The 9,783-nt window shown below is 38.0% G+C and overlaps 1 non-coding gene across 1 annotated transcript; it reads right to left on the bottom strand.

The window, feature by feature from the left end:
• Positions 1 to 7,438: 7,438 nt before the first annotated feature.
• On the bottom strand, positions 7,439 to 7,545 carry LOC119523930. The gene has a single exon (XR_005214731.1). It is a non-coding gene; the product is annotated as a U6 spliceosomal RNA (small nuclear RNA).
• Between the last annotated feature and the right edge of the window lie 2,238 nt (positions 7,546 to 9,783).

Below are 9,783 nucleotides of genomic sequence, written 5' to 3'. Positions count from 1 at the left end.
CCTCTTGAGTTCTCTTAAATTCAAGATCCACCCTGAATGGGCAGGTTCCACACCTCCATGGAAATAATTCAATCAGAGCTTTCACCCTAATCAACAGACTAATCAGTTTGCATTAAAGAACATGGCTTTTCCTGGGGGACACAGTATAGGCAAACCAGCAAATGCCCTTTATCAGTTGAGGAAGATTCCTTCTATTCTTATCTTTCAAAGTGTTTTTATCAAGAAAGGATGCTGGATTTTGTCAAATGCCTTTTCTGCATCATTTGAGACAGTCATCTGGTTTTTTCCATTCATTTTGTTAATGTGTAGTACATTAACTGATTTTCTTGTGTTGAACCACCCTTGCACACCTGGGATGAAACCCAGTTGATCCTGGTGTATACTTCTTTTAATGTGCCATTGGATTTGATTTGCAAGTATTTTGCTGTGGACTTCTGCATCTATATTCATTAGAGAAATTTGTAATTTTATTTTCTTGTATTGTCTTTATCTGGCTTTGGTATTAGGGTGATATTGGCCTCATAGAATGAGTTAGGTAATGTTCCCTCCTCTTCAATTTTTTGGAAGAGTTTGAGCAAGATTGGTATTAATTCTTATTGGAATGATTGGTAGAATTCACCTGTGAATCCATCTGGTCTTTTCTTTGCTGATAGATTTTTGATGAATGATTCATTCTCTTTACTTGTAATTGGTCTGTTGAAGTCTTCAATTTCTTTTAGTGTCAGTGTAGGTTGGTTGTGTGTTTCTAGAAATTTGTCCATTTCATCTAGGGTATCTAATTTGTTGGCATACAGTTGTTCATAGTAAGGTCTTATGAGCCTTTTTATTTCTGTGAGGTCAGTAATAATGTCCCTCCTCTCATTTCTGATTTTATTTATTTGCATCTTCTCTTTTTTTTTGTCTAGCTAAGGGTTTGTTGGTTTTTTTGATCTTCTCGAAGAACCAACTTTTGGTTCTGTTGGTTGTCTGTATTGTTTTTTGGTTCTCAATTTCATTTATTTCTGCTCTAATTTTTGTTATTTCTTTCCTTTTATTTGCTTTGGGATCAGTTTACTGTTCTTTTTCTAGTTCCACTGGGTGTGCAGTTAGATCTTTGATTTTAGCTCTTTTTTCTTTTTAAATGTAAGCATTTGGGGCTATAAGTTTCCCTTTCAGCACTGCCTTCACTGACTCCCATAAGTTTTGATATGTTGTGTCCTCATTTTTATTCGTCTCGATATAGTTACTGATTTATCTTGCAATTTCTTCTTTGACCCACTGATTGTTTAAGAGTGTGTTGTTTAACATCCATATATTTGTGAATTTTCCAGTTCACTGCCTATTACTGATTTCCAGCTTCATTCCATTATGGTCAGAGAAGGGCTTTGTATAATTTCAATCTTTTTAAATCTATTTAGACTTGTTCTGTGACCCAACATGTGGTCTATCCTGGAGAATGATTCATGAGCACTTGAGAATAATGTGTACCCTGCTATTTGGGGTTGCAATATTCTGTGTATGTCTGTTAGGTCTAGTTCATTTATCATATTATTCAAGTTCTCTGTTTCCTTACTGACACTCTGTGTAGATATTCTATCTATTGTTGAGACTGGTGTATTGAAGTCTCCAACTATTATTGTAGAGAAATCTATTTCTCCCTTCAGTTTGGCCAGTGTTTGCCTCATGTATTTTGGGGCACCATGGTTAGGTGAATAAATATTTATGATTGTCATTTCTTCTTGGTGGATTTCCCCTTTTATTAACATATAGTGTCTTTCTTTGTCTCTTTTACGAGTGTTGCATTTAAAGCCTATTTTGTCCAATACTAGTATGGCTACCCCAGCTCTTTTCTGGTTACTGTTTGCATGGCATATCTTTTTCCAGCCTTTCACTTCAAACCTGTTTGTGTCTTTGGGTCTAAGGTGAGTCTCTTGTAGACAGTATATAGTTGGATCATACTTGTGAAAATATCCATTCTGCCAATCTCCATCTTTTGATTGGAGAATTTAGTCTGTTAACATTCAGTGTTAATACTGTAAAGGCAGTATTTACTTCAACCATCTTATTCTTTGGTTTTTTATGTCATAATTTTTTCTCTCTTTTACTCTTTTAGTTATTCTTACAGATAATCTTTATTTCTACAATCCAAGCCTCTCTCTCCTGTCTTTTCCTTTCAGCCTGCAGAATTCCCTTCAGTATTTCCTGTAGGCCAAGTCTCCTGTTGACAAAATCTGTCAGTTTCTGTTTGTGAATATTTTAAGCTCTCCCTCATTTTTGAAGGACAGTTTTGCCAGATACAGAATTTGGGGCTTGCAGTTTTTCTCGTTCAGTACATTAAATATATCATACCACTGCCTTCTGGCCTCAATGATTTTTGATGAGAAATCGGCACTTATTTTTATTGGGGTTACCTTGTATGTGACAAATCCCTTTTTCTCTTTCTGCATTCAGGATTCTCTCTTTATCTTTGGCATTTCACATACTGATTAGTATGTGTCTCAGAGTAGGTCTAATTAGGATTTATTGTTTGGATTACATTGTGCTTCTTGTACATGTATTTTTATGTCTTTCATAAGATTGGGGAATCTTTGCCCATTATTTCCTCACATATTCTTTCTGCCCTTTTTCTCTTCTTCTCCCATGACACGTCTGTTTGTGCACTCTATGCTGTCTTTCAATTTGCTGAGACCCTGCTCCAGTTTTTCCATTCTTTTCTCTGTTTTCCTATCTGTAAGATTTCAGTTGTCTTGTCTTCTGGTTCACTGATTTTTTCCTTCTGCCTGTTCAAATCTGCTGTTTTATGCTTCTAGTGCATTTTAATCTCTTCTATTGTGCCTTTTATTCCCATAATTTCTGTTATGTTTCTTTTTATACTTTCACATTCTTCTTTATGCTTATACATTGTCTTCTTAATATCTTTTACTCTTTAGCCATATTTTCCTTCATCTCCTTGAATTAATTTAGGAGATTAGGTTGAACATCTTTGATTAGCTGTTCCAAATTCTGTCTACTTCAAAGTTTTAATTTGTTCTTTTACTCTTTAGCCTTCAAAGTTTTAATTTGTACCTTTACTCTTTAGCCATATTTTCCTTCATCTCCTTGAATTAATTTAGGAGATTAGTTTGAACATCTTTGATTAGTTGTTCCAAATTCCGTCTCCTTCAAAGTTTTAATTTGTTCCTTTGTCCTGTTTCTTAGTATGGCTTGTAATTTTTTGCTGATGTCTAGGCATCTGATTATCTTGATGAGTTTACTCTGAGTGTCCATTTCTCTCTCTTGCCTAGTGTTTTATTGTTGATTGGCTTTGTGTTAAGGCTCTTCTTTGATGCTTGGTCTGCCTTAGTCTATACCTTTAAATAGCCCATGTTTAACTGATAAGGTTTTTTCAGCTCTTCTTCACCTTATTCTTGCTTGGATTTGTGGTACAATTTTTAAGATTGCACTTTTTGTGCAACTGTTTCACCTCCAGGAGAAATCTTCCTTTCCTCCATTCCTTCTCTGGAAATCTTGATCTGTTCTGTTTGTTTTAGTTTTGTCTCTATAGTTTTTTACACTCTTTTGATTCTCCCTAGCTGCTTTTATACCTGGAGGGCAAATTCTGGGAGGAGGGTCACCCGGGAGAGGACTTTTCCAAGTGAGTATTTCCCAGCAGAAACTGGGTCAGGGACCCATGAAGGGAGGCAGACTGGCTCCATTGTGCCCTGGGGCGGGAATCAGGCAGGGTTCCAAAGGCTTCTTTGAAGTCTCCCCAAATTTGTGTTTTTCTGTCCTTTCTAGCAAACTCTGAAAATACAGAGTGAGAATTTTTGAGTGGGAGGGAAGTTTGGAGACCATATTTTTGGTTGTTTTTTTTTTTTTTTTAAGATAAATTGTAGGTTTACAGAAAAATCATATAGGAAATAGAGAGTTTAACTATGCTATTAATTATAGTCCGTCTACATTAGGGTTCACTGTGTTACACAGCTCTATGTGTTTTTTGTTTCTGTTTTTTTTTTTTTTACTTGTTTTCCCCTAATAACATACAACCTAAAATTTCCCCTTTTAACCGTATTCAAATATGTAATCCACTGGTGTTGATTACATTCACAATATTGTACAACCATCACCAATACCAAAATTTTCCATCACTCCAAACAGAAACTCTTTCCTAATTTAGCATTAACTCCCCATTCCCTATCTCCACCCAATCTCCCTAGTAACCTATATTCTAGATTCTGACTTTTTGAATTTGCTTATTCTGTTTGTTTCAAATCAGTGAGCTCATGCAATATTGCCCTTTTGTGTCTGGCTTATTTCACTCAACATGATGTATTTAAGGTTCATCCATGTATATCCCTTTCCATCACCAGCAGCTAGCCTGCCATGAGGGTAGGGGACAGGCGCTGGTAGCCACTACATGGAGAGAGAAATTTATGGTTCTTTACCGTGATTTATCGGTTTCTTCCTCCCACTCTCTCCTGGATGCTGTATAGTGTTTTTCTGGCCTCTGGGGTTTGAAAATAGTTGTTTCAGACAGTTCATGTCTGTTTAATAGTTGTTTTGGTGGAAGGACTGAGTCCTGGAGCTCCTTGCTCTACCATCTTTCCCCAAAGTTCCTCTGTTTTAATAGTTTTTGACCTAAAGTCTATTTTATCTGGTCTTAGTATAGATACCCCAGTTCTCTTTTGGTGACTATTTGCATGGTATATTTTTTCTTGACTTTTTACTTCCAAACTGTTGTGTCATTGAGTTTAACGTGAGTGTCTTATAAACAGCATTGAGTTGGGTCATGCTTTTTTATTACTGCCTTTTGATTGGGGAGTTTTATCCATTTACATTTAAAGTAACTACTGATTATGTGGGACTGCTGACATTTTGCTATTTTGTAGGTTACACCTTTTTTGGTTCCTCAGTTCTTCCATTAATGCCTATACTCTTATTTGATTTTTTTTTTTAATAGTGTACCATTTTGAGTCCCTTCTCATTTCTCTCTTTGTATATTTTTCAGATAACTTTCTTTGTTGTTACCATGGGACTTAACTTTAACATCCTAAATCTGTAACAGTCATGTTTAAGTTAATACCCGCTTACCTTCAGTAGCATATACAAACATTGTTCCTATATCCATCTGTACAACGCATTGTTGTTGTACTTGTTACAGATTATATCTTTATGTAGTGTATGTCCCAAACCACAGATTTATCATTACTTTTTATGCATTTGCATCGTAGATCCTGTAAGAAACAAAAAGTGGAGGTACATACATACATACATAACAAAAATGAAATACAATAGCACTGGCATTTATAATTACCCATATAGTTATTATTTCTGGAGATCATTATTTCTTTATGCTGCTTCAATCCACTGTCGGGTATCCTAGTATCCTTTCTTTCAGTTTGAAGAACTCTTTTGCATGGTTTGGGGGGGCACCAGTTGTGAGGGACTCCTTCAGCTTTTATTTATCTGGGAATATTTTAATCTCCCTATCATTTTTGAAAGAAATTCTCACCAGATATAAAATTATTTGCTGGCAGTTGTTTTCTTTCTGCATATTTTATTTTATTTTATTTTATTTTATTTTGTTTTATTTTATTTTATTTTTTGAGATATATTCACATAACATACAATCCTTCAAGGTGTACAATCAGTTGTTCATAGTTGTGCATTGATCACCACAGTCAATCTTTGAACATTTTCATTACTCCAAAAACATAAAAGAATTAGAATAAAAAGAACATCCAAAACATTCCATTCCCCTCCTCCCCCCATTGTTCATTTACTTTTGTTCACACTCATTCACTGTTTTTTTTTTAATTTTTATCAAAAATTAAAAAACAAACAATAAAAAAACATTTCAAACAAAACCAAAACAAAGGACTAAGAAAAAAAACAAATAACCTAAAATAACTACATTGCTTCCAACATGTTCCTACCCTACCCCAAGAAAATAAACAGACTATAATCCAACAAAGGAATAAGAAAAACAAATAACCTAAAATGACTACATTCCTGCAAACTTGTTCCTAACCATACCCCCCAAAAGTTAACAAGCCATAGCCGTTCCTGACCATTACCAGAACATTAAATTTACCCTCCATAACTTATCTTTTCTTGTTAGATTATTGTTCCCCCTTCACTATTTGCTGTCTTTCGCTAGGTCCCCTACATTCTACAATATAAACCATTCATTTTATGTTTTTCACAGTGTTCACATTAGTGGTAACATACAATATTTCTCTTTTTGTGCCTGGCTTATTTTGCTCATCAGTATGTCTTCAAAGTTCATCCACGTTGTCATATGTTTCATGGCATCATTCCTTCTTACTGCCGTGTAGTATTCCATCGTGTGTATATACCACATTCTGTTGATCCACTCTTCTGTTGAAGGACATTTGGGTTGTTTCCATCTCCTGGCAATTGTGAATATTGCTGATATGAACATTGGCATGCAGGTATCTGTTCACGTCACTGCTTTCAGATCTTCCGGGTATATACTGAGAATGTCAATTGCTGGATTGAAGGGTAACTCTGTATTTAGTTATCTAAGGAACTGCCAGACTGTCTTCCAGAGTGGCTGTACCATTATACAGTCCCACCAACGATGAATAAGAGTTCCAGTTTCTCCACATCCTCTCTAGCATTTGTAGTTTCCTGTTTAATGGCAGCCAGTCTACTTGGTGTGAGACGATATCTCTTTGTGGTCTTAATTTGCATCTCCCTAATAGCTAGCGGAGCTGAACATTTTTCACATGTTTTTTGGCCATTTGTATTTCCTCTTCAGTGAAATGCCTTTTCATATCTTTTGTCCATTTTATAATTTGGCTGTCTGTACTATTGTCGTTGAGTTGTAGGATTTCTTTATATATGCACGATATCAGTCTTTTGTCAGATACATGGTTTCCAAATATTTTTTCCCATTGAGTTGACTACCTCTTCACCTTCTTGAAAAATTCCTTTGAGGTACAGAAGCTTTTAAGTTTGAGGAGTTCCCATTTATCTATTTTTTTTCTTTTGTTGCTTGTGCTTTGGGTGTAAGGTCCAGGAAGTGACCTCCTAATACAAGGTCTTGAAGATGTCTCCCTACATTATCTTCTAGGAGTTTTTTGGTACTGTCTCTTTTATTGGGGTCTTTAACCCATTTTGAGTTAATTTTTGTGTAGGGTGTGAGGTAGGGGTCCTCTTTCATTCTTTTGGATATGGATATCCAACTCTTCCAGCCCCATTTGTTGAAAAGACTATTATGTCCCAGTTCTGTGGCTTTGGGGCCTTATCAAAGATCAGTTGACCGTAGATCTGGGGGTCTAACTCCGAATTCTCAATTCAATTCCATTGATCAATATGTCTATCTTTGTGCCAGTACCATGCTGTTTTGACTATGGTGGCTTTATAATAAGCTTCAAAGTCAGGGAGTGTAAGTTCTCCCACTTTGGTTTTCTTTTTTAGAATGTTTTTAGCAATTCGAGGCATCTTCCCCTTCAAAAATATGGAACGCTTCATAAATTTGCATATTTTCCTTGCTCAGGGGCCATGCTAATTTTCTCTGTATCGTTCCAATTTTAGTATATGTGCTGCCGAAGTTAGCACTCTTAAGCATTTTTAAGCATTTCAACCCACTACCTTCTTGCCTCTGTGGTTTCTGATGCAAAATTGTCTCTCAATTTAATTGGGACTCCCTTGTATGTGACGTGTTGCTTATGTCTTGAAGCTTTCAGAACTCTCTCCTTGTCCTTTGTATTCAATAGTATGATCCATATAGGATGGGGTATATTTTTCTTAATGTTTGTACCTTTGGTGTTCTCTGGGGTTCTTCGATATGCATATTCACATCTTTTGCTAGGTTTGGGAATTTTTCTCTCATTATTTCTTTGACTATTCCTTCTGCCCTTTCCTTTCTTCTCCACCTGAGGTTCCCAAAATGTATATATTAGTATGCATGATGGTGCAGTGCAAGTCTCTTAGGCTGTGCTTACTTTTTAAAATTCTTTATTTTTCTTTTTGCTCTTCAGCCTGTATCATTTCAATTGTGTTGTCTTTGTGTTAACTGTTTTTTTTTTCTTTTGTTTTTTAATTCACACACCATACTGTCCATCCTAAGTGTACAATCAGTGGCTGTTGGTTATGCATTCACAACCACAGTCAAGATGGCCCATCCTAGGTCTGCCCTCTCCTTGCGCCATGACGGCTGTCCCCATAAACCCTCATCCTCCCTCTGTTCTGCACAGACCGCCCCCCATGACTTCCCTTCACACCGGCCCACCAGGCCCCGCATGCCCCAGCTCCCGCCTGCCAAGCCCACCCTCCGCCCGCCCAGGCTGGGGCCCTGTGCAGGGGCCCAGAGCTGACCCTGGGTGCATGTTGCTGCCACCTGCCGCCGTGTACTCTCACACTCACTACCGGGCTCGTATTCAAAATGGTCAACATCTGGAATCGGAATTCCACATTTTTAATATTCTATCATCAGAAACAATGTCCACAACACTGCATATCGAAGAACCCCAGAGAACAACAAAGGCATTTATGCCATAAAAGGACAACAGACAAGCCCTGCCACCTCCGCTAGGGAGCTCTGCTTTCTCGTGGCTGCGGAAAGGCTCTACAGGTCCAGGTTAGCAACCAGTTTTGTAAAAATGTTAGTGTGACTATGACAGCAAGCAAATAACGGAGTTTTTTTGAAAGGTAACATATGTAGATGGTGAAAAACAAACTGGACAGAGCAGTGGACCCCCCTGGGCCCAGCTCTGCGCGGTCCCCCAGCCCCTGCTGGGGGCAACCACCGCTGCCAGCCTGGGGCATCCTCTGAGGACTGTTCCTGCCAAGACCAGCAGGTGTGTGTGCCTCTCTCCTGCCCTTGGCCTTTTTTTTTTTTTTTTAATCTTCATTTTATTGAGATATATTCACATACCACGCAGTCATACAAAACAAATCGTACTTTCGATTGTTTACAGTACCATTACATAGTGGTACATTCATCACCCAAATCAATCCCTGACACCTTCATTAGCACACACACAAAAATAACAAGAATAATAATTAGAGTGAAAAAGAGCAATTGAAGTAAAAAGAACACTGGGTACCTTTGTCTGTTTCTTTCCTTCCCCTATTTTTCTACTCATCCATCCCTAAACTAGACGAAGTGGAGTGTGGTCCTTATGGCTTTCCCAATCCCATTGTCACCCCTCATAAGCTACATTTTTATACAACTGTCTTCTAGATTCATGGGTTCTGGGTTGTAGTTTGATAGTTTCAGGTATCCACCACCAGCTACCCCAATTCTTTAGAAGCTAAAAAGGGTTGTCTAAAGTGTGCATAAGACTGCCCACCAGAGTGACCTCTCGGCTCCTTTTGGAATCTCTCTGCCACTGAAGCTTATTTCATTTCCTTTCACATCCCCCTTTTGGTCAAGAAGATGTTCTCCGTCCCACGATGCCGGGTCTACATTCCTCCCCGGGAGTCATATTCCACGTTGCCAGGGAGATTCACTCCCCTGGGTGTCTGATCCCACGTAGGGGGGAGGGCAGTGATTTCACCTTTCAAGTTGGCTTAGCCAGAGAGAGAGGGCCACATCTGAGCAACAAAGAGGGATTCAGGAGGAGACTCTTAGGCACAAATATAGGGAGGCCTAGCCTCTCCTTTGCAGCAACCGTCTTCCCAAGGGTAAAACTTATGGTAGAGGGCTCAACCCATCAAACCACCAGTCCCCTATGTCTGTGGTCATGTTAGCAACCATGGAGGTGGGGTAGGCGAATACCCCTGCATTCTCCACAGGCTCCTCAAGGGGGCACTACATCTTTTTTTTTTCCTTGTTTTTCTTTTTTTTTTTTT

This window comes from Choloepus didactylus, chromosome X (genome assembly GCF_015220235.1).
Source record: "Choloepus didactylus isolate mChoDid1 chromosome X, mChoDid1.pri, whole genome shotgun sequence".
NCBI classification, from domain to species: Eukaryota; Metazoa; Chordata; class Mammalia; order Pilosa; family Megalonychidae; genus Choloepus; species Choloepus didactylus.
This window is presented reverse-complemented; position numbering and strand designations above follow the sequence as displayed.